Source organism: Phyllobates terribilis, unplaced genomic scaffold (assembly GCF_046119375.1).
Source record: "Phyllobates terribilis strain yellow unplaced genomic scaffold, ASM4611937v1 Scaffold_138__1_contigs__length_4804227, whole genome shotgun sequence".
In the NCBI taxonomy this organism is placed as follows: Eukaryota; Metazoa; Chordata; class Amphibia; order Anura; family Dendrobatidae; genus Phyllobates; species Phyllobates terribilis.
In genome coordinates this window covers 598,154-620,962 of record NW_027362898.1, presented here as the reverse complement: position 1 = coordinate 620,962, position 22,809 = coordinate 598,154, and the positions used below count along the sequence as shown (strand labels likewise).

The following is a 22,809-nucleotide window of genomic DNA, read 5'->3' as shown; positions in this document are numbered from 1 at the left end:
GAAAAGGCATTGTAGCAAACCAAAAAAGAAATTTTAAGCGCAGCAGAGTAACCAGCTCACATACCTGTTAGCTCAGGTGAGTTTAAAAGGCTGCTGTTGATAACAAGGGCATTTGCTAAATAGATGGTGTGTGTGCAACAATATACTGAAAGGTCAATTATATTGTGCAGCTTATCTCACCACCTGTAGTTATTTAGGTGAAAGCTCCAAAATGCTTGCCTAATATGTCTGTTTATCCAAAAGGAAGTATAGAGGGAGAGCTAGATAGATAGCAATGCATTACATTACATTACATGGCAATGCAATGCACAGTTGCTGAAGTTGAACCAAAATGAGCTTGTCATCTGGCTTCTGCAACTTTTAACATGAAAAATCCAATGAGGAGAAGAAAAGCAAAGCCAAAGAGTCCATCCCAAAATCCGACAAACAAGCAAAATGAACAAAAAGCATTGAATTCAATTCTTTCTGATTTTAGAAACTGCATTAAAGAAGGGGTGCACCGGTCCTGGAGATACTGCAATACCAGGTCAATGCGTGGAGCGGACAGAGCAAGCTCTTTTTCCATCTCCCTGTTCTAAAAATCCATTTAATATATGGTCCCCAGATAGGGGACGTATCAGATATTAAACTGATAAGAACAGATACTACACTTGATCTTAGCCAAAAGGCCGAGAAGCGATAACCAGAATTGGTTTCCGACTACGGTGCCACCCAAGGATTCTGAAAAGTCCATTTGTGGAGATGGCCACCTGGACTCCCGTTAAGAAGACATGCTGTCAACCTCTAGATCCCTCACATGCCTGCACTTTTCGGCTTGCTGCTGCTGCAATCCACGCGTTTTAGATCTGCATAACTCCACCTCTTTTAGCACAGTACCCTCAACCCCCGGCTGTTCCCACCCGCCTCAACACCGTTGGAAGGGAGGAGAACCAATTAAGGCGGGGGGGGGGGGGGGTGGAACGAGCAGCTGTCTACCCTTAGCAGGAGGGTTGCTGATTAATTACCTCTCCTGCTGCTGCTGCTGCTGGCTGTCCAGCAGCAGACTGAAGGTGGCTGCTGCTGTGCGCAGGTATATAAAGGCTCAGAGCCTATTATGACACGCGCAGCCAGCGTTCCATTGCCACATTCCGTCTACTGCAGGCGGGATACCTGGATGGCTGAATGTCACTGAGAAGCTCACAGAGACCGCCATAAGCAACAGTTTAAAAGAATGCCACAGACTAATCAACCAAACTTTTTGGGTTGGTTTCTCTTTTATAGTCTGCAGGCATTAAATGAAAGAAGTCAGTGTTCCAGCAGAGGGAGACAACGTTTCAGAAAAGGCATTGTAGCAAACCAAAAAAGAAATTTTAAGCGCAGCAGAGTAACCAGCTCACATACCTGTTAGCTCAGGTGAGTTTAAAAGGCTGCTGTTGATAACAAGGGCATTTGCTAAATAGATGGTGTGTGTGCAACAATATACTGAAAGGTCAATTATATTGTGCAGCTTATCTCACCACCTGTAGTTATTTAGGTGAAAGCTCCAAAATGCTTGCCTAATATGTCTGTTTATCCAAAAGGAAGTATAGAGGGAGAGCTAGATAGATAGCATTGCATTACATTACATTACATGGCAATGCAATGCACAGTTGCTGAAGTTGAACCAAAATGAGCTTGTCATCTGGCTTCTGCAACTTTTAACATGAAAAATCCAATGAGGAGAAGAAAAGCAAAGCCAAAGAGTCCATCCCAAAATCCGACAAACAAGCAAAATGAACAAAAAGCATTGAATTCAATTCTTTCTGATTTTAGAAACTGCATTAAAGAAGGGGTGCACCGGTCCTGGAGATACTGCAATACCAGGTCAATGCGTGGAGTGGACAGAGCAAGCTCTTTTTCCATCTCCCTGTTCTAAAAATCCATTTAATATATGGTCCCCAGATAGGGGACGTATCAGATATTAAACTGATAAGAACAGATACTACACTTGATCTTAGCCAAAAGGCCGAGAAGCGATAACCAGAATTGGTTTCCGACTACGGTGCCACCCAAGGATTCTGAAAAGTCCATTTGTGGAGATGGCCACCTGGACTCCCGTTAAGAAGACATGCTGTCAACCTCTAGATCCCTCACATACCTGCACTTTTCGGCTTGCTGCTGCTGCAATCCACGCGTTTTAGATCTGCATAACTCCACCTCTTTTAGCACAGTACCCTCAACCCCCGGCTGTTCCCACCCGCCTCAACACCGTTGGAAGGGAGGAGAACCAATTAAGGCGGGGGGGGGGGTGGAACGAGCAGCTGTCTACCCTTAGCAGGAGGGTTGCTGATTAATTACCTCTCCTGCTGCTGCTGCTGCTGGCTGTCCAGCAGCAGACTGAAGGTGGCTGCTGCTGTGCGCAGGTATATAAAGGCTCAGAGCCTATTATGACACGCGCAGCCAGCGTTCCATTGCCACATTCCGTCTACTGCAGGCGGGATACCTGGATGGCTGAATGTCACTGAGAAGCTCACAGAGACCGCCATAAGCAACAGTTTAAAAGAATGCCACAGACTAATCAACCAAACTTTTTGGGTTGGTTTCTCTTTTATAGTCTGCAGGCATTAAATGAAAGAAGTCAGTGTTCCAGCAGAGGGAGACAACGTTTCAGAAAAGGCATTGTAGCAAACCAAAAAAGAAATTTTAAGCGCAGCAGAGTAACCAGCTCACATACCTGTTAGCTCAGGTGAGTTTAAAAGGCTGCTGTTGATAACAAGGGCATTTGCTAAATAGATGGTGTGTGTGCAACAATATACTGAAAGGTCAATTATATTGTGCAGCTTATCTCACCACCTGTAGTTATTTAGGTGAAAGCTCCAAAATGCTTGCCTAATATGTCTGTTTATCCAAAAGGAAGTATAGAGGGAGAGCTAGATAGATAGCATTGCATTACATTACATTACATGGCAATGCAATGCACAGTTGCTGAAGTTGAACCAAAATGAGCTTGTCATCTGGCTTCTGCAACTTTTAACATGAAAAATCCAATGAGGAGAAGAAAAGCAAAGCCAAAGAGTCCATCCCAAAATCCGACAAACAAGCAAAATGAACAAAAAGCATTGAATTCAATTCTTTCTGATTTTAGAAACTGCATTAAAGAAGGGGTGCACCGGTCCTGGAGATACTGCAATACCAGGTCAATGCGTGGAGTGGACAGAGCAAGCTCTTTTTCCATCTCCCTGTTCTAAAAATCCATTTAATATATGGTCCCCAGATAGGGGACGTATCAGATATTAAACTGATAAGAACAGATACTACACTTGATCTTAGCCAAAAGGCCGAGAAGCGATAACCAGAATTGGTTTCCGACTACGGTGCCACCCAAGGATTCTGAAAAGTCCATTTGTGGAGATGGCCACCTGGACTCCCGTTAAGAAGACATGCTGTCAACCTCTAGATCCCTCACATACCTGCACTTTTCGGCTTGCTGCTGCTGCAATCCACGCGTTTTAGATCTGCATAACTCCACCTCTTTTAGCACAGTACCCTCAACCCCCGGCTGTTCCCACCTGCCTCAACACCGTTGGAAAGGAGGAGAACCAATTAAGGCGGGGGGGGGGGGTGGAACGAGCAGCTGTCTACCCTTAGCAGGAGGGTTGCTGATTAATTACCTCTCCTGCTGCTGCTGCTGCTGGCTGTCCAGCAGCAGACTGAAGGTGGCTGCTGCTGTGCGCAGGTATATAAAGGCTCAGAGCCTATTATGACACGCGCAGCCAGCGTTCCATTGCCACATTCCGTCTACTGCAGGCGGGATACCTGGATGGCTGAATGTCACTGAGAAGCTCACAGAGACCGCCATAAGCAACAGTTTAAAAGAATGCCACAGACTAATCAACCAAACTTTTTGGGTTGGTTTCTCTTTTATAGTCTGCAGGCATTAAATGAAAGAAGTCAGTGTTCCAGCAGAGGGAGACAACGTTTCAGAAAAGGCATTGTAGCAAACCAAAAAAGAAATTTTAAGCGCAGCAGAGTAACCAGCTCACATACCTGTTAGCTCAGGTGAGTTTAAAAGGCTGCTGTTGATAACAAGGGCATTTGCTAAATAGATGGTGTGTGTGCAACAATATACTGAAAGGTCAATTATATTGTGCAGCTTATCTCACCACCTGTAGTTATTTAGGTGAAAGCTCCAAAATGCTTGCCTAATATGTCTGTTTATCCAAAAGGAAGTATAGAGGGAGAGCTAGATAGATAGCATTGCATTACATTACATTACATGGCAATGCAATGCACAGTTGCTGAAGTTGAACCAAAATGAGCTTGTCATCTGGCTTCTGCAACTTTTAACATGAAAAATCCAATGAGGAGAAGAAAAGCAAAGCCAAAGAGTCCATCCCAAAATCCGACAAACAAGCAGAATGAACAAAAAGCATTGAATTCAATTCTTTCTGATTTTAGAAACTGCATTAAAGAAGGGGTGCACCGGTCCTGGAGATACTGCAATACCAGGTCAATGCGTGGAGTGGACAGAGCAAGCTCTTTTTCCATCTCCCTGTTCTAAAAATCCATTTAATATATGGTCCCCAGATAGGGGACGTATCAGATATTAAACTGATAAGAACAGATACTACACTTGATCTTAGCCAAAAGGCCGAGAAGCGATAACCAGAATTGGTTTCCGACTACGGTGCCACCCAAGGATTCTGAAAAGTCCATTTGTGGAGATGGCCACCTGGACTCCCGTTAAGAAGACATGCTGTCAACCTCTAGATCCCTCACATACCTGCACTTTTCGGCTTGCTGCTGCTGCAATCCACGCGTTTTAGATCTGCATAACTCCACCTCTTTTAGCACAGTACCCTCAACCCCCGGCTGTTCCCACCCGCCACAACACCGTTGGAAAGGAGGAGAACCAATTAAGGCGGGGGGGGGGGGGGGGGTGGAACGAGCAGCTGTCTACCCTTAGCAGGAGGGTTGCTGATTAATTACCTCTCCTGCTGCTGCTGCTGCTGGCTGTCCAGCAGCAGACTGAAGGTGGCTGCTGCTGTGCGCAGGTATATAAAGGCTCAGAGCCTATTATGACACGCGCAGCCAGCGTTCCATTGCCACATTCCGTCTACTGCAGGCGGGATACCTGGATGGCTGAATGTCACTGAGAAGCTCACAGAGACCGCCATAAGCAACAGTTTAAAAGAATGCCACAGACTAATCAACCAAACTTTTTGGGTTGGTTTCTCTTTTATAGTCTGCAGGCATTAAATGAAAGAAGTCAGTGTTCCAGCAGAGGGAGACAACGTTTCAGAAAAGGCATTGTAGCAAACCAAAAAAGAAATTTTAAGCGCAGCAGAGTAACCAGCTCACATACCTGTTAGCTCAGGTGAGTTTAAAAGGCTGCTGTTGATAACAAGGGCATTTGCTAAATAGATGGTGTGTGTGCAACAATATACTGAAAGGTCAATTATATTGTGCAGCTTATCTCACCACCTGTAGTTATTTAGGTGAAAGCTCCAAAATGCTTGCCTAATATGTCTGTTTATCCAAAGGAAGTATAGAGGGAGAGCTAGATAGATAGCATTGCATTACATTACATTACATGGCAATGCAATGCACAGTTGCTGAAGTTGAACCAAAATGAGCTTGTCATCTGGCTTCTGCAACTTTTAACATGAAAAATCCAATGAGGAGAAGAAAAGCAAAGCCAAAGAGTCCATCCCAAAATCCGACAAACAAGCAGAATGAACAAAAAGCATTGAATTCAATTCTTTCTGATTTTAGAAACTGCATTAAAGAAGGGGTGCACCGGTCCTGGAGATACTGCAATACCAGGTCAATGCGTGGAGTGGACAGAGCAAGCTCTTTTTCCATCTCCCTGTTCTAAAAATCCATTTAATATATGGTCCCCAGATAGGGGACGTATCAGATATTAAACTGATAAGAACAGATACTACACTTGATCTTAGCCAAAAGGCCGAGAAGCGATAACCAGAATTGGTTTCCGACTACGGTGCCACCCAAGGATTCTGAAAAGTCCATTTGTGGAGATGGCCACCTGGACTCCCGTTAAGAAGACATGCTGTCAACCTCTAGATCCCTCACATATCTGCACTTTTCGGCTTGCTGCTGCTGCAATCCACGCGTTTTAGATCTGCATAACTCCACCTCTTTTAGCACAGTACCCTCAACCCCCGGCTGTTCCCACCCGCCTCAACACCGTTGGAAAGGAGGAGAACCAATTAAGGCGGGGGGGGGGGTGGAACGAGCAGCTGTCTACCCTTAGCAGGAGGGTTGCTGATTAATTACCTCTCCTGCTGCTGCTGCTGCTGGCTGTCCAGCAGCAGACTGAAGGTGGCTGCTGCTGTGCGCAGGTATATAAAGGCTCAGAGCCTATTATGACACGCGCAGCCAGCGTTCCATTGCCACATTCCGTCTACTGCAGGCGGGATACCTGGATGGCTGAATGTCACTGAGAAGCTCACAGAGACCGCCATAAGCAACAGTTTAAAAGAATGCCACAGACTAATCAACCAAACTTTTTGGGTTGGTTTCTCTTTTATAGTCTGCAGGCATTAAATGAAAGAAGTCAGTGTTCCAGCAGAGGGAGACAACGTTTCAGAAAAGGCATTGTAGCAAACCAAAAAAGAAATTTTAAGCGCAGCAGAGTAACCAGCTCACATACCTGTTAGCTCAGGTGAGTTTAAAAGGCTGCTGTTGATAACAAGGGCATTTGCTAAATAGATGGTGTGTGTGCAACAATATACTGAAAGGTCAATTATATTGTGCAGCTTATCTCACCACCTGTAGTTATTTAGGTGAAAGCTCCAAAATGCTTGCCTAATATGTCTGTTTATCCAAAAGGAAGTATAGAGGGAGAGCTAGATAGATAGCATTGCATTACATTACATTACATGGCAATGCAATGCACAGTTGCTGAAGTTGAACCAAAATGAGCTTGTCATCTGGCTTCTGCAACTTTTAACATGAAAAATCCAATGAGGAGAAGAAAAGCAAAGCCAAAGAGTCCATCCCAAAATCCGACAAACAAGCAAAATGAACAAAAAGCATTGAATTCAATTCTTTCTGATTTTAGAAACTGCATTAAAGAAGGGGTGCACCGGTCCTGGAGATACTGCAATACCAGGTCAATGCGTGGAGTGGACAGAGCAAGCTCTTTTTCCATCTCCCTGTTCTAAAAATCCATTTAATATATGGTCCCCAGATAGGGGACGTATCAGATATTAAACTGATAAGAACAGGTACTACACTTGATCTTAGCCAAAAGGCCGAGAAGCGATAACCAGAATTGGTTTCCGACTACGGTGCCACCCAAGGATTCTGAAAAGTCCATTTGTGGAGATGGCCACCTGGACTCCCGTTAAGAAGACATGCTGTCAACCTCTAGATCCCTCACATGCCTGCACTTTTCGGCTTGCTGCTGCTGCAATCCACGCGTTTTAGATCTGCATAACTCCACCTCTTTTAGCACAGTACCCTCAACCCCCGGCTGTTCCCACCCGCCTCAACACCGTTGGAAGGGAGGAGAACCAATTAAGGCGGGGGAGGGGGTGGAACGAGCAGCTGTCTACCCTTAGCAGGAGGGTTGCTGATTAATTACCTCTCCTGCTGCTGCTGCTGCTGGCTGTCCAGCAGCAGACTGAAGGTGGCTGCTGCTGTGCGCAGGTATATAAAGGCTCAGAGCCTATTATGACACGCGCAGCCAGCGTTCCATTGCCACATTCCGTCTACTGCAGGCGGGATACCTGGATGGCTGAATGTCACTGAGAAGCTCACAGAGACCGCCATAAGCAACAGTTTAAAAGAATGCCACAGACTAATCAACCAAACTTTTTGGGTTGGTTTCTCTTTTATAGTCTGCAGGCATTAAATGAAAGAAGTCAGTGTTCCAGCAGAGGGAGACAACGTTTCAGAAAAGGCATTGTAGCAAACCAAAAAAGAAATTTTAAGCGCAGCAGAGTAACCAGCTCACATACCTGTTAGCTCAGGTGAGTTTAAAAGGCTGCTGTTGATAACAAGGGCATTTGCTAAATAGATGGTGTGTGTGCAACAATATACTGAAAGGTCAATTATATTGTGCAGCTTATCTCACCACCTGTAGTTATTTAGGTGAAAGCTCCAAAATGCTTGCCTAATATGTCTGTTTATCCAAAAGGAAGTATAGAGGGAGAGCTAGATAGATAGCATTGCATTACATTACATTACATGGCAATGCAATGCACAGTTGCTGAAGTTGAACCAAAATGAGCTTGTCATCTGGCTTCTGCAACTTTTAACATGAAAAATCCAATGAGGAGAAGAAAAGCAAAGCCAAAGAGTCCATCCCAAAATCCGACAAACAAGCAAAATGAACAAAAAGCATTGAATTCAATTCTTTCTGATTTTAGAAACTGCATTAAAGAAGGGGTGCACCGGTCCTGGAGATACTGCCATACCAGGTCAATGCGTGGAGTGGACAGAGCAAGCTCTTTTTCCATCTCCCTGTTCTTAAAATCCATTTAATATATGGTCCCCAGATAGGGGACGTATCAGATATTAAACTGATAAGAACAGATACTACACTTGATATTAGCCAAAAGGCCGAGAAGCGATAACCAGAATTGGTTTCCGACTACGGTGCCACCCAAGGATTCTGAAAAGTCCATTTGTGGAGATGGCCACCTGGACTCCCGTTAAGAAGACATGCTGTCAACCTCTAGATCCCTCACATGCCTGCACTTTTCGGCTTGCTGCTGCTGCAATCCACGCGTTTTAGATCTGCATAACTCCACCACTTTTAGCACAGTACCCTCAACCCCCGGCTGTTCGCACCCGCCTCAACACCGTTGGAAGGGAGGAGAACCAATTAAGGCGGGGGGGGGGTGGAACGAGCAGCTGTCTACCCTTAGCAGGAGGGTTGCTGATTAATTACCTCTCCTGCTGCTGCTGCTGCTGGCTGTCCAGCAGCAGACTGAAGGTGGCTGCTGCTGTGCGCAGGTATATAAAGGCTCAGAGCCTATTATGACACGCGCAGCCAGCGTTCCATTGCCACATTCCGTCTACTGCAGGCGGGATACCTGGATGGCTGAATGTCACTGAGAAGCTCACAGAGACCGCCATAAGCAACAGTTTAAAAGAATGCCACAGACTAATCAACCAAACTTTTTGGGTTGGTTTCTCTTTTATAGTCTGCAGGCATTAAATGAAAGAAGTCAGTGTTCCAGCAGAGGGAGACAACGTTTCAGAAAAGGCATTGTAGCAAACCAAAAAAGAAATTTTAAGCGCAGCAGAGTAACCAGCTCACATACCTGTTAGCTCAGGTGAGTTTAAAAGGCTGCTGTTGATAACAAGGGCATTTGCTAAATAGATGGTGTGTGTGCAACAATATACTGAAAGGTCAATTATATTGTGCAGCTTATCTCACCACCTGTAGTTATTTAGGTGAAAGCTCCAAAATGCTTGCCTAATATGTCTGTTTATCCAAAAGGAAGTATAGAGGGAGAGCTAGATAGATAGCATTGCATTACATTACATTACATGGCAATGCAATGCACAGTTGCTGAAGTTGAACCAAAATGAGCTTGTCATCTGGCTTCTGCAACTTTTAACATGAAAAATCCAATGAGGAGAAGAAAAGCAAAGCCAAAGAGTCCATCCCAAAATCCGACAAACAAGCAAAATGAACAAAAAGCATTGAATTCAATTCTTTCTGATTTTAGAAACTGCATTAAAGAAGGGGTGCACCGGTCCTGGAGATACTGCAATACCAGGTCAATGCGTGGAGTGGACAGAGCAAGCTCTTTTTCCATCTCCCTGTTCTAAAAATCCATTTAATATATGGTCCCCAGATAGGGGACGTATCAGATATTAAACTGATAAGAACAGATACTACACTTTATCTTAGCCAAAAGGCCGAGAAGCGATAACCAGAATTGGTTTCCGACTACGGTGCCACCCAAGGATTCTGAAAAGTCCATTTGTGGAGATGGCCACCTGGACTCCCGTTAAGAAGACATGCTGTCAACCTCTAGATCCCTCACATGCCTGCACTTTTCGGCTTGCTGCTGCTGCAATCCACGCGTTTTAGATCTGCATAACTCCACCTCTTTTAGCACAGTACCCTCAACCCCCGGCTGTTCCCACCCGCCTCAACACCGTTGGAAGGGAGGAGAACCAATTAAGGCGGGGGGGGGTGGAACGAGCAGCTGTCTACCCTTAGCAGGAGGGTTGCTGATTAATTACCTCTCCTGCTGCTGCTGCTGCTGGCTGTCCAGCAGCAGACTGAAGGTGGCTGCTGCTGTGCGCAGGTATATAAAGGCTCAGAGCCTATTATGACACGCGCAGCCAGCGTTCCATTGCCACATTCCGTCTACTGCAGGCGGGATACCTGGATGGCTGAATGTCACTGAGAAGCTCACAGAGACCGCCATAAGCAACAGTTTAAAAGAATGCCACAGACTAATCAACCAAACTTTTTGGGTTGGTTTCTCTTTTATAGTCTGCAGGCATTAAATGAAAGAAGTCAGTGTTCCAGCAGAGGGAGACAACATTTCAGAAAAGGCATTGTAGCAAACCAAAAAAGAAATTTTAAGCGCAGCAGAGTAACCAGCTCACATACCTGTTAGCTCAGGTGAGTTTAAAAGGCTGCTGTTGATAACAAGGGCATTTGCTAAATAGATGGTGTGTGTGCAACAATATACTGAAAGGTCAATTATATTGTGCAGCTTATCTCACCACCTGTAGTTATTTAGGTGAAAGCTCCAAAATGCTTGCCTAATATGTCTGTTTATCCAAAAGGAAGTATAGAGGGAGAGCTAGATAGATAGCATTGCATTACATTACATTACATGGCAATGCAATGCACAGTTGCTGAAGTTGAACCAAAATGAGCTTGTCATCTGGCTTCTGCAACTTTTAACATGAAAAATCCAATGAGGAGAAGAAAAGCAAAGCCAAAGAGTCCATCCCAAAATCCGACAAACAAGCAAAATGAACAAAAAGCATTGAATTCAATTCTTTCTGATTTTAGAAACTGCATTAAAGAAGGGGTGCACCGGTCCTGGAGATACTGCAATACCAGGTCAATGCGTGGAGTGGACAGAGCAAGCTCTTTTTCCATCTCCCTGTTCTTAAAATACATTTAATATATGGTCCCCAGATAGGGGACGTATCAGATATTAAACTGATAAGAACAGATACTACACTTGATCTTAGCCAAAAGGCCGAGAAGCGATAACCAGAATTGGTTTCCGACTACGGTGCCACCCAAGGATTCTGAAAAGTCCATTTGTGGAGATGGCCACCTGGACTCCCGTTAAGAAGAGATGCTGTCAACCTCTAGATCCCTCACATGCCTGCACTTTTCGGCTTGCTGCTGCTGCAATCCACGCGTTTTAGATCTGCATAACTCCACCTCTTTTAGCACAGTACCCTCAACCCCCGGCTGTTCCCACCCGCCTCAACACCGTTGGAAGGGAGGAGAACCAATTAAGGCGGGGGGGGGGTTGGAACGAGCAGCTGTCTACCCTTAGCAGGAGGGTTGCTGATTAATTACCTCTCCTGCTGCTGCTGCTGCTGGCTGTCCAGCAGCAGACTGAATGTGGCTGCTGCTGTGCGCAGGTATATAAAGGCTCAGAGCCTATTATGACACGCGCAGCCAGCGTTCCATTGCCACATTCTGTCTACTGCAGGCGGGATACCTGGATGGCTGAATGTCACTGAGAAGCTCACAGAGACCGCCATAAGCAACAGTTTAAAAGAATGCCACAGACTAATCAACCAAACTTTTTGGGTTGGTTTCTCTTTCATAGTCTGCAGGCATTAAATGAAAGAAGTCAGTGTTCCAGCAGAGGGAGACAACGTTTCAGAAAAGGCATTGTAGCAAACCAAACAAGAAATTTTAAGCGCAGCAGAGTAACCAGCTCACATACCTGTTAGCTCAGGTGAGTTTAAAAGGCTGCTGTTGATAACAAGGGCATTTGCTAAATAGATGGTGTGTGTGCAACAATATACTGAAAGGTCAATTATATTGTGCAGCTTATCTCACCACCTGTAGTTATTTAGGTGAAAGCTCCAAAATGCTTGCCTAATATGTCTGTTTATCCAAAAGGAAGTATAGAGGGAGAGCTAGATAGATAGCATTGCATTACATTACATTACATGGCAATGCAATGCACAGTTGCTGAAGTTGAACCAAAATGAGCTTGTCATCTGGCTTCTGCAACTTTTAACATGAAAAATCCAATGAGGAGAAGAAAAGCAAAGCCAAAGAGTCCATCCCAAAATCCGACAAACAAGCAAAATGAACAAAAAGCATTGAATTCAATTCTTTCTGATTTTAGAAACTGCATTAAAGAAGGGGTGCACCGGTCCTGGAGATACTGCAATACCAGGTCAATGCGTGGAGTGGACAGAGCAAGCTCTTTTTCCATCTCCCTGTTCTAAAAATCCATTTAATATATGGTCCCCAGATAGGGGACGTATCAGATATTAAACTGATAAGAACAGATACTACACTTGATCTTAGCCAAAAGGCCGAGAAGCGATAACCAGAATTGGTTTCCGACTACGGTGCCACCCAAGGATTCTGAAAAGTCCATTTGTGGAGATGGCCACCTGGACTCCCGTTAAGAAGACATGCTGTCAACCTCTAGATCCCTCACATGCCTGCACTTTTCGGCTTGCTGCTGCTGCAATCCACGCGTTTTAGATCTGCATAACTCCACCTCTTTTAGCACAGTACCCTCAACCCCCGGCTGTTCCCACCCGCCTCAACACCGTTGGAAGGGAGGAGAACCAATTAAGGCGGGGGGGGGTGGAACGAGCAGCTGTCTACCCTTAGCAGGAGGGTTGCTGATTAATTACCTCTCCTGCTGCTGCTGCTGCTGGCTGTCCAGCAGCAGACTGAAGGTGGCTGCTGCTGTGCGCAGGTATATAAAGGCTCAGAGCCTATTATGACACGCGCAGCCAGCGTTCCATTGCCACATTCTGTCTACTGCAGGCGGGATACCTGGATGGCTGAATGTCACTGAGAAGCTCACAGAGACCGCCATAAGCAACAGTTTAAAAGAATGCCACAGACTAATCAACCAAACTTTTTGGGTTGGTTTCTCTTTCATAGTCTGCAGGCATTAAATGAAAGAAGTCAGTGTTCCAGCAGAGGGAGACAACGTTTCAGAAAAGGCATTGTAGCAAACCAAACAAGAAATTTTAAGCGCAGCAGAGTAACCAGCTCACATACCTGTTAGCTCAGGTGAGTTTAAAAGGCTGCTGTTGATAACAAGGGCATTTGCTAAATAGATGGTGTGTGTGCAACAATATACTGAAAGGTCAATTATATTGTGCAGCTTATCTCACCACCTGTAGTTATTTAGGTGAAAGCTCCAAAATGCTTGCCTAATATGTCTGTTTATCCAAAAGGAAGTATAGAGGGAGAGCTAGATAGATAGCATTGCATTACATTACATTACATGGCAATGCAATGCACAGTTGCTGAAGTTGAACCAAAATGAGCTTGTCATCTGGCTTCTGCAACTTTTAACATGAAAAATCCAATGAGGAGAAGAAAAGCAAAGCCAAAGAGTCCATCCCAAAATCCGACAAACAAGCAAAATGAACAAAAAGCATTGAATTCAATTCTTTCTGATTTTAGAAACTGCATTAAAGAAGGGGTGCACCGGTCCTGGAGATACTGCAATACCAGGTCAATGCGTGGAGTGGACAGAGCAAGCTCTTTTTCCATCTCCCTGTTCTAAAAATCCATTTAATATATGGTCCCCAGATAGGGGACGTATCAGATATTAAACTGATAAGAACAGATACTACACTTGATCTTAGCCAAAAGGCTGAGAAGCGATAACCAGAATTGGTTTCCGACTACGGTGCCACCCAAGGATTCTGAAAAGTCCATTTGTGGAGATGGCCACCTGGACTCCCGTTAAGAAGACATGCTGTCAACCTCTAGATCCCTCACATGCCTGCACTTTTCGGCTTGCTGCTGCTGCAATCCACGCGTTTTAGATCTGCATAACTCCACCTCTTTTAGCACAGTACCCTCAACCCCCGGCTGTTCCCACCCGCCTCAACACCGTTGGAAGGGAGGAGAACCAATTAAGGCGGGGGGGGGTGGAACGAGCAGCTGTCTACCCTTAGCAGGAGGGTTGCTGATTAATTACCTCTCCTGCTGCTGCTGGCTGTCCAGCAGCAGACTGAAGGTGGCTGCTGCTGTGCGCAGGTATATAAAGGCTCAGAGCCTATTATGACACGCGCAGCCAGCGTTCCATTGCCACATTCCGTCTACTGCAGGCGGGATACCTGGATGGCTGAATGTCACTGAGAAGCTCACAGAGACCGCCATAAGCAACAGTTTAAAAGAATGCCACAGACTAATCAACCAAACTTTTTGGGTTGGTTTCTCTTTTATAGTCTGCAGGCATTAAATGAAAGAAGTCAGTGTTCCAGCAGAGGGAGACAACATTTCAGAAAAGGCATTGTAGCAAACCAAAAAAGAAATTTTAAGCGCAGCAGAGTAACCAGCTCACATACCTGTTAGCTCAGGTGAGTTTAAAAGGCTGCTGTTGATAACAAGGGCATTTGCTAAATAGATGGTGTGTGTGCAACAATATACTGAAAGGTCAATTATATTGTGCAGCTTATCTCACCACCTGTAGTTATTTAGGTGAAAGCTCCAAAATGCTTGCCTAATATGTCTGTTTATCCAAAAGGAAGTATAGAGGGAGAGCTAGATAGATAGCATTGCATTACATTACATTACATGGCAATGCAATGCACAGTTGCTGAAGTTGAACCAAAATGAGCTTGTCATCTGGCTTCTGCAACTTTTAACATGAAAAATCCAATGAGGAGAAGAAAAGCAAAGCCAAAGAGTCCATCCCAAAATCCGACAAACAAGCAAAATGAACAAAAAGCATTGAATTCAATTCTTTCTGATTTTAGAAACTGCATTAAAGAAGGGGTGCATCGGTCCTGGAGATACTGCAATACCAGGTCAATGCGTGGAGTGGACAGAGCAAGCTCTTTTTCCATCTCCCTGTTCTAAAAATCCATTTAATATATGGTCCCCAGATAGGGGACGTATCAGATATTAAACTGATAAGAACAGATACTACACTTGATCTTAGCCAAAAGGCCGAGAAGCGATAACCAGAATTGGTTTCCGACTACGGTGCCACCCAAGGATTCTGAAAAGTCCATTTGTGGAGATGGCCACCTGGACTCCCGTTAAGAAGACATGCTGTCAACCTCTAGATCCCTCACATGCCTGCACTTTTCGGCTTGCTGCTGCTGCAATCCACGCGTTTTAGATCTGCATAACTCCACCTCTTTTAGCACAGTACCCTCAACCCCCGGCTGTTCCCACCCGCCTCAACACCGTTGGAAGGGAGGAGAACCAATTAAGGCGGGGGGGGGGGTGGAACGAGCAGCTGTCTACCCTTAGCAGGAGGGTTGCTGATTAATTACCTCTCCTGCTGCTGCTGCTGCTGGCTGTCCAGCAGCAGACTGAAGGTGGCTGCTGCTGTGCGCAGGTATATAAAGGCTCAGAGCCTATTATGACACGCGCAGCCAGCGTTCCATTGCCACATTCTGTCTACTGCAGGCGGGATACCTGGATGGCTGAATGTCACTGAGAAGCTCACAGAGACCGCCATAAGCAACAGTTTAAAAGAATGCCACAGACTAATCAACCAAACTTTTTGGGTTGGTTTCTCTTTCATAGTCTGCAGGCATTAAATGAAAGAAGTCAGTGTTCCAGCAGAGGGAGACAACGTTTCAGAAAAGGCATTGTAGCAAACCAAACAAGAAATTTTAAGCGCAGCAGAGTAACCAGCTCACATACCTGTTAGCTCAGGTGAGTTTAAAAGGCTGCTGTTGATAACAAGGGCATTTGCTAAATAGATGGTGTGTGTGCAACAATATACTGAAAGGTCAATTATATTGTGCAGCTTATCTCACCACCTGTAGTTATTTAGGTGAAAGCTCCAAAATGCTTGCCTAATATGTCTGTTTATCCAAAAGGAAGTATAGAGGGAGAGCTAGATAGATAGCATTGCATTACATTACATTACATGGCAATGCAATGCACAGTTGCTGAAGTTGAACCAAAATGAGCTTGTCATCTGGCTTCTGCAACTTTTAACATGAAAAATCCAATGAGGAGAAGAAAAGCAAAGCCAAAGAGTCCATCCCAAAATCCGACAAACAAGCAAAATGAACAAAAAGCATTGAATTCAATTCTTTCTGATTTTAGAAACTGCATTAAAGAAGGGGTGCACCGGTCCTGGAGATACTGCAATACCAGGTCAATGCGTGGAGTGGACAGAGCAAGCTCTTTTTCCATCTCCCTGTTCTAAAAATCCATTTAATATATGGTCCCCAGATAGGGGACGTATCAGATATTAAACTGATAAGAACAGATACTACACTTGATCTTAGCCAAAAGGCCGAGAAGCGATAACCAGAATTGCTTTCCGACTACGGTGCCACCCAAGGATTCTGAAAAGTCCATTTGTGGAGATGGCCACCTGGACTCCCGTTAAGAAGACATGCTGTCAACCTCTAGATCCCTCACATGCCTGCACTTTTCGGCTTGCTGCTGCTGCAATCCACGCGTTTTAGATCTGCATAACTCCACCTCTTTTAGCACAGTACCCTCAACCCCCGGCTTTTCCCACCCGCCTCAACACCGTTGGAAGGGAGGAGAACCAATTAAGGCGGGGGGGGGTGGAACGAGCAGCTGTCTACCCTTAGCAGGAGGGTTGCTGATTAATTACCTCTCCTGCTGCTGCTGCTGCTGGCTGTCCAGCAGCAGACTGAAGGTGGCTGCTGCTGTGCGCAGGTATATAAAGGCTCAGAGCCTATTATGACACGCGCAGCCAGCGTTCCATTGCCACATTCCGTCTACTGCAGGCGGGATACCTGGATGGCTGAATGTCACTGAGAAGCTCACAGAGACCGCCATAAGCAACAGTTTAAAAGAATGCCACAGACTAATCAACCAAACTTTTTGGGTTGGTTTCTCTTTTATAGTCTGCAGGCATTAAATGAAAGAAGTCAGTGTTCCAGCAGAGGGAGACAACGTTTCAGAAAAGGCATTGTAGCAAACCAAACAAGAAATTTTAAGCGCAGCAGAGTAACCAGCTCACATACCTGTTAGCTCAGGTGAGTTTAAAAGGCTGCTGTTGATAACAAGGGCATTTGCTAAATAGATGGTGTGTGTGCAACAATATACTGAAAGGTCAATTATATTGTGCAGCTTATCTCACCACCTGTAGTTATTTAGGTGAAAGCTCCAAAATGCTTGCCTAATATGTCTGTTTATCCAAAAGGAAGTATAGAGGGAGAGCTAGATAGATAGCATTGCATTACATTACATTACATGGCAATGCAATGCACAGTTGCTGAAGTTGAACCAAAATGAGCTTGTCATCTGGCTTCTGCAACTTTTAACATGAAAAATCCAATGAGGAGAAGAAAAGCAAAGCCAAAGAGTCCATCCCAAAATCCGACAAACAAGCAAAATGAACAAAAAGCATTGAATTCAATTCTTTCTGATTTTAGAAACTGCATTAAAGAAGGGGTGCACCGGTCCTGGAGATACTGCAATACCAGGTCAATGCGTGGAGTGGACAGAGCAAGCTCTTTTTCCATCTCCCTGTTCTAAAAATCCATTTAATATATGGTCCCCAGATAGGGGACGTATCAGATATTAAACTGATAAGAACAGATACTACACTTGATCTTAGCCAAAAGGCCGAGAAGCGATAACCAGAATTGGTTTCCGACTACGGTGCCACCCAAGGATTCTGAAAAGTCCATTTGTGGAGATGGCCACCTGGACTCCCGTTAAGAAGACATGCTGTCAACCTCTAGATCCCTCACATGCCTGCACTTTTCGGCTTGCTGCTGCTGCAATCCACACGTTTTAGATCTGCATAACTCCACCTCTTTTAGCACAGTACCCTCAACCCCCGGCTGTTCCCACCCGCCTCAACACCGTTGGAAGGGAGGAGAACCAATTAAGGCGGGGGGGGGGGGTGGAACGAGCAGCTGTCTACCCTTAGCAGGAGGGTTGCTGATTAATTACCTCTCCTGCTGCTGCTGCTGCTGGCTGTCCAGCAGCAGACTGAAGGTGGCTGCTGCTGTGCGCAGGTATATAAAGGCTCAGAGCCTATTATGACACGCGCAGCCAGCGTTCCATTGCCACATTCCGTCTACTGCAGGCGGGTTACCTGGATGGCTGAATGTCACTGAGAAGCTCACAGAGACCGCCATAAGCAACAGTTTAAAAGAATGCCACAGACTAATCAACCAAACTTTTTGGGTTGGTTTCTCTTTTATAGTCTGCAGGCATTAAATGAAAGAAGTCAGTGTTCCAGCAGAGGGAGACAACGTTTCAGAAAAGGCATTGTAGCAAACCAAAAAAGAAATTTTAAGCGCAGCAGAGTAACCAGCTCACATACCTGTTAGCTCAGGTGAGTTTAAAAGGCTGCTGTTGATAACAAGGGCATTTGCTAAATAGATGGTGTGTGTGCAACAATATACTGAAAGGTCAATTATATTGTGCAGCTTATCTCACCACCTGTAGTTATTTAGGTGAAAGCTCCAAAATGCTTGCCTAATATGTCTGTTTATCCAAAAGGAAGTATAGAGGGAGAGCTAGATAGATAGCATTGCATTGCATTACATTACATGGCAATGCAATGCACAGTTGCTGAAGTTGAACCAAAATGAGCTTGTCATCTGGCTTCTGCAACTTTTAACATGAAAAATCCAATGAGGAGAAGAAAAGCAAAGCCAAAGAGTCCATCCCAAAATCCGACAAACAAGCAAAATGAACAAAAAGCATTGAATTCAATTCTTTCTGATTTTAGAAACTGCATTAAAGAAGGGGTGCACCGGTCCTGGAGATACTGCAATACCAGGTCAATGCGTGGAGTGGACAGAGCAAGCTCTTTTTCCATCTCCCTGTTCTAAAAATCCATTTAATATATGGTCCCCAGATAGGGGACGTATCAGATATTAAACTGATAAGAACAGATACTACACTTGATCTTAGCCAAAAGGCCGAGAAGCGATAACCAGAATTGGTTTCCGACTACGGTGCCACCCAAGGATTCTGAAAAGTCCATTTGTGGAGATGGCCACCTGGACTCCCGTTAAGAAGACATGCTGTCAACCTCTAGATCCCTCACATGCCTGCACTTTTCGGCTTGCTGCTGCTGCAATCCACGCGTTTTAGATCTGCATAACTCCACCTCTTTTAGCACAGTACCCTCAACCCCCGGCTGTTCCCACCCGCCTCAACACCGTTGGAAGGGAGGAGAACCAATTAAGGCGGGGGGGGGTGGAACGAGCAGCTGTCTACCCTTAGCAGGAGGGTTGCTGATTAATTACCTCTCCTGCTGCTGCTGCTGCTGGCTGTCCAGCAGCAGACTGAAGGTGGCTGCTGCTGTGCGCAGGTATATAAAGGCTCAGAGCCTATTATGACACGCGCAGCCAGCGTTCCATTGCCACATTCCGTCTACTGCAGGCGGGATACCTGGATGGCTGAATGTCACTGAGAAGCTCACAGAGACCGCCATAAGCAACAGTTTAAAAGAATGCCACAGACTAATCAACCAAACTTTTTGGGTTGGTTTCTCTTTTATAGTCTGCAGGCATTAAATGAAAGAAGTCAGTGTTCCAGCAGAGGGAGACAACGTTTCAGAAAAGGCATTGTAGCAAACCAAAAAAGAAATTTTAAGCGCAGCAGAGTAACCAGCTCACATACCTGTTAGCTCAGGTGAGTTTAAAAGGCTGCTGTTGATAACAAGGGCATTTGCTAAATAGATGGTGTGTGTGCAACAATATACTGAAAGGTCAATTATATTGTGCAGCTTATCTCACCACCTGTAGTTATTTAGGTGAAAGCTCCAAAATGCTTGCCTAATATGTCTGTTTATCCAAAAGGAAGTATAGAGGGAGAGCTAGATAGATAGCATTGCATTACATTACATTACATGGCAATGCAATGCACAGTTGCTGAAGTTGAACCAAAATGAGCTTGTCATCTGGCTTCTGCAACTTTTAACATGAAAAATCCAATGAGGAGAAGAAAAGCAAAGCCAAAGAGTCCATCCCAAAATCCGACAAACAAGCAAAATGAACAAAAAGCATTGAATTCAATTCTTTCTGATTTTAGAAACTGCATTAAAGAAGGGGTGCACCGGTCCTGGAGATACTGCAATACCAGGTCAATGCGTGGAGTGGACAGAGCAAGCTCTTTTTCCATCTCCCTGTTCTAAAAATCCATTTAATATATGGTCCCCAGATAGGGGACGTATCAGATATTAAACTGATAAGAACAGATTTTTTGATTGAAGCTGCATCCAAGGCACTGAAAAATGTGACCGAAGTCACACCAAAACAGCGCACGAGGCGAGGATTCATGTGGACCCTTCCCGGAGGAGAGGGTCCCCAATAAACCATCCCCATCCCTCCGAGCCAGAAGGCCACAGCGAGGGTCAGGGATCTCCGATGCTCTCCCTAGCCGAAGCCGGAGAAGAGCCGTTTTCGTGCTCCCAGCTTCCATCTAGGCTGCCACCCTAGTGGAGCTGGAGCCTGTGTTGGTTTCTCAGCCCAAAGCTGACCGGACCTCCGACCGGGTTTATAAAAATTCCCCTTCCTAGCCCGGAGGCCAGGAATAGGGGGGGTTGCTCAGAAAGTATGATTGGCAAAGGTGCGGCGTGCTACGAAGCCAAGTCTTTCTGGGGTTCCCAGTCCCAGTAAGCTTGGACTCCCACCAGGGCGCCTACTCCTGGGGCACATTGCTCCAAAGCCCTCACACTTACCCAGCCTAGTGACTTCGATCCTGGAGGGCCATGTTTTCCATCAGATAGCTCTATGAGCCACCTGGCGTACTAACAAGTGCACCAAACCAGTGTGTAATATGCATCAATTTACTAGGGCAGCCCAAGGACAAAACTGCCTTTTCAAAAGATACTACACTTGATCTTAGCCAAAAGGCCGAACAGATACTACACTTGATCTTAGCCAAAAGGCCGAGAAGCGATAACCAGAATTGGTTTCCGACTACGGTGCCACCCAAGGATTCTGAAAAGTCCATTTGTGGAGATGGCCACCTGGACTCCCGTTAAGAAGACATGCTGTCAACCTCTAGATCCCTCACATGCCTGCACTTTTCGGCTTGCTGCTGCTGCAATCCACGCGTTTTAGATCTGCATAACTCCACCTCTTTTAGCACAGTACCCTCAACCCCCGGCTGTTCCCACCCGCCTCAACACCGTTGGAAGGGAGGAGAACCAATTAAGGCGGGGGGGGGGGTGGAACGAGCAGCTGTCTACCCTTAGCAGGAGGGTTGCTGATTAATTACCTCTCCTGCTGCTGCTGCTGGCTGTCCAGCAGCAGACTGAAGGTGGCTGCTGCTGTGCGCAGGTATATAAAGGCTCAGAGCCTATTATGACACGCGCAGCCAGCGTTCCATTGCCACATTCCGTCTACTGCAGGCGGGATACCTGGATGGCTGAATGTCACTGAGAAGCTCACAGAGACCGCCATAAGCAACAGTTTAAAAGAATGCCACAGACTAATCAACTAAACTTTTTGGGTTGGTTTCTCTTTTATAGTCTGCAGGCATTAAATGAAAGAAGTCAGTGTTCCAGCAGAGGGAGACAACGTTTCACAAAAGGCATTGTAGCAAACCAAAAAAGAAATTTTAAGCGCAGCAGAGTAACCAGCTCACATACCTGTTAGCTCAGGTGGGTTTAAAAGGCTGCTGTTGATAACAAGGGCATTTGCTAAATAGATGGTGTGTGTGCAACAATATACTGAAAGGTCAATTATATTGTGCAGCTTATCTCACCACCTGTAGTTATTTAGGTGAAAGCTCCAAAATGCTTGCCTAATATGTCTGTTTATCCAAAAGGAAGTATAGAGGGAGAGCTAGATAGATAGCATTGCATTACATTACATTACATGGCAATGCAATGCACAGTTGCTGAAGTTGAACCAAAATGAGCTTGTCATCTGGCTTCTGCAACTTTTAACATGAAAAATCCAATGAGGAGAAGAAAAGCAAAGCCAAAGAGTCCATCCCAAAATCCGACAAACAAGCAAAATGAACAAAAAGCATTGAATTCAATTCTTTCTGATTTTAGAAACTGCATTAAAGAAGGGGTGCACCGGTCCTGGAGATACTGCAATACCAGGTCAATGCGTGGAGTGGACAGAGCAAGCTCTTTTTCCATCTCCCTGTTCTAAAAATCCATTTAATATATGGTCCCCAGATAGGGGACGTATCAGATATTAAACTGATAAGAACAGATACTACACTTGATCTTAGCCAAAAGGCTGAGAAGCGATAACCAGAATTGGTTTCCGACTACGGTGCCACCCAAGGATTCTGAAAAGTCCATTTGTGGAGATGGCCACCTGGACTCCCGTTAAGAAGACATGCTGTCAACCTCTAGATCCCTCACATGCCTGCACTTTTCGGCTTGCTGCTGCTGCAATCCACGCGTTTTAGATCTGCATAACTCCACCTCTTTTAGCACAGTACCCTCAACCCCCGGCTGTTCCCACCCGCCTCAACACCGTTGGAAGGGAGGAGAACCAATTAAGGCGGGGGGGGGGTGGAACGAGCAGCTGTCTACCCTTAGCAGGAGGGTTGCTGATTAATTACCTCTCCTGCTGCTGCTGCTGCTGGCTGTCCAGCAGCAGACTGAAGGTGGCTGCTGCTGTGCGCAGGTATATAAAGGCTCAGAGCCTATTATGACACGCGCAGCCAGCGTTCCATTGCCACATTCCGTCTACTGCAGGCGGGATACCTGGATGGCTGAATGT

General features: G+C 45.4%; 17 non-coding genes and 1 pseudogene across 17 annotated transcripts; all 18 read right to left on the bottom strand.

Annotated features, from left to right (window-relative positions):
• Positions 1 to 489: 489 nt before the first annotated feature.
• On the bottom strand, positions 490 to 680 carry LOC141205347 (U2 spliceosomal RNA). Its single transcript, XR_012276114.1, has one exon. It is a non-coding gene; the product is annotated as a U2 spliceosomal RNA (small nuclear RNA).
• A 1,125-nt stretch (positions 681 to 1,805) lies between these two features.
• Positions 1,806 to 1,996, bottom strand: LOC141205233 (U2 spliceosomal RNA). The gene has a single exon (XR_012276004.1). It is a non-coding gene; the product is annotated as a U2 spliceosomal RNA (small nuclear RNA).
• A 1,121-nt stretch (positions 1,997 to 3,117) lies between these two features.
• On the bottom strand, positions 3,118 to 3,308 carry LOC141205232 (U2 spliceosomal RNA). Its single transcript, XR_012276003.1, has one exon. It is a non-coding gene; the product is annotated as a U2 spliceosomal RNA (small nuclear RNA).
• A 1,122-nt stretch (positions 3,309 to 4,430) lies between these two features.
• Positions 4,431 to 4,621, bottom strand: LOC141205231 (U2 spliceosomal RNA). Its single transcript, XR_012276002.1, has one exon. It is a non-coding gene; the product is annotated as a U2 spliceosomal RNA (small nuclear RNA).
• Positions 4,622 to 5,747: 1,126 nt separating this feature from the next.
• Positions 5,748 to 5,938, bottom strand: LOC141205230 (U2 spliceosomal RNA). Its single transcript, XR_012276001.1, has one exon. It is a non-coding gene; the product is annotated as a U2 spliceosomal RNA (small nuclear RNA).
• A 1,121-nt stretch (positions 5,939 to 7,059) lies between these two features.
• Positions 7,060 to 7,250, bottom strand: LOC141205370 (U2 spliceosomal RNA). The gene has a single exon (XR_012276137.1). It is a non-coding gene; the product is annotated as a U2 spliceosomal RNA (small nuclear RNA).
• A 1,121-nt stretch (positions 7,251 to 8,371) lies between these two features.
• LOC141205423 (U2 spliceosomal RNA) lies at positions 8,372 to 8,562 on the bottom strand. The gene has a single exon (XR_012276189.1). It is a non-coding gene; the product is annotated as a U2 spliceosomal RNA (small nuclear RNA).
• A 1,120-nt stretch (positions 8,563 to 9,682) lies between these two features.
• Positions 9,683 to 9,873, bottom strand: LOC141205402 (U2 spliceosomal RNA). The gene has a single exon (XR_012276169.1). It is a non-coding gene; the product is annotated as a U2 spliceosomal RNA (small nuclear RNA).
• A 1,119-nt stretch (positions 9,874 to 10,992) lies between these two features.
• Positions 10,993 to 11,183, bottom strand: LOC141205366 (U2 spliceosomal RNA). Its single transcript, XR_012276133.1, has one exon. It is a non-coding gene; the product is annotated as a U2 spliceosomal RNA (small nuclear RNA).
• Positions 11,184 to 12,304: 1,121 nt separating this feature from the next.
• LOC141205229 (U2 spliceosomal RNA) lies at positions 12,305 to 12,495 on the bottom strand. Its single transcript, XR_012276000.1, has one exon. It is a non-coding gene; the product is annotated as a U2 spliceosomal RNA (small nuclear RNA).
• A 1,119-nt stretch (positions 12,496 to 13,614) lies between these two features.
• LOC141205346 (U2 spliceosomal RNA) lies at positions 13,615 to 13,805 on the bottom strand. Its single transcript, XR_012276113.1, has one exon. It is a non-coding gene; the product is annotated as a U2 spliceosomal RNA (small nuclear RNA).
• A 1,113-nt stretch (positions 13,806 to 14,918) lies between these two features.
• Positions 14,919 to 15,109, bottom strand: LOC141205337 (U2 spliceosomal RNA). The gene has a single exon (XR_012276104.1). It is a non-coding gene; the product is annotated as a U2 spliceosomal RNA (small nuclear RNA).
• A 1,121-nt stretch (positions 15,110 to 16,230) lies between these two features.
• Positions 16,231 to 16,421, bottom strand: LOC141205228 (U2 spliceosomal RNA). The gene has a single exon (XR_012275999.1). It is a non-coding gene; the product is annotated as a U2 spliceosomal RNA (small nuclear RNA).
• A 1,119-nt stretch (positions 16,422 to 17,540) lies between these two features.
• On the bottom strand, positions 17,541 to 17,731 carry LOC141205227 (U2 spliceosomal RNA). The gene has a single exon (XR_012275998.1). It is a non-coding gene; the product is annotated as a U2 spliceosomal RNA (small nuclear RNA).
• A 1,122-nt stretch (positions 17,732 to 18,853) lies between these two features.
• Positions 18,854 to 19,044, bottom strand: LOC141205226 (U2 spliceosomal RNA). The gene has a single exon (XR_012275997.1). It is a non-coding gene; the product is annotated as a U2 spliceosomal RNA (small nuclear RNA).
• A 1,119-nt stretch (positions 19,045 to 20,163) lies between these two features.
• LOC141205437 (U2 spliceosomal RNA) lies at positions 20,164 to 20,345 on the bottom strand. Its single transcript, XR_012276203.1, has one exon. It is a non-coding gene; the product is annotated as a U2 spliceosomal RNA (small nuclear RNA).
• Positions 20,346 to 20,869: 524 nt separating this feature from the next.
• LOC141205485 (U2 spliceosomal RNA) lies at positions 20,870 to 21,020 on the bottom strand (annotated as a pseudogene).
• A 1,118-nt stretch (positions 21,021 to 22,138) lies between these two features.
• LOC141205345 (U2 spliceosomal RNA) lies at positions 22,139 to 22,329 on the bottom strand. Its single transcript, XR_012276112.1, has one exon. It is a non-coding gene; the product is annotated as a U2 spliceosomal RNA (small nuclear RNA).
• Between the last annotated feature and the right edge of the window lie 480 nt (positions 22,330 to 22,809).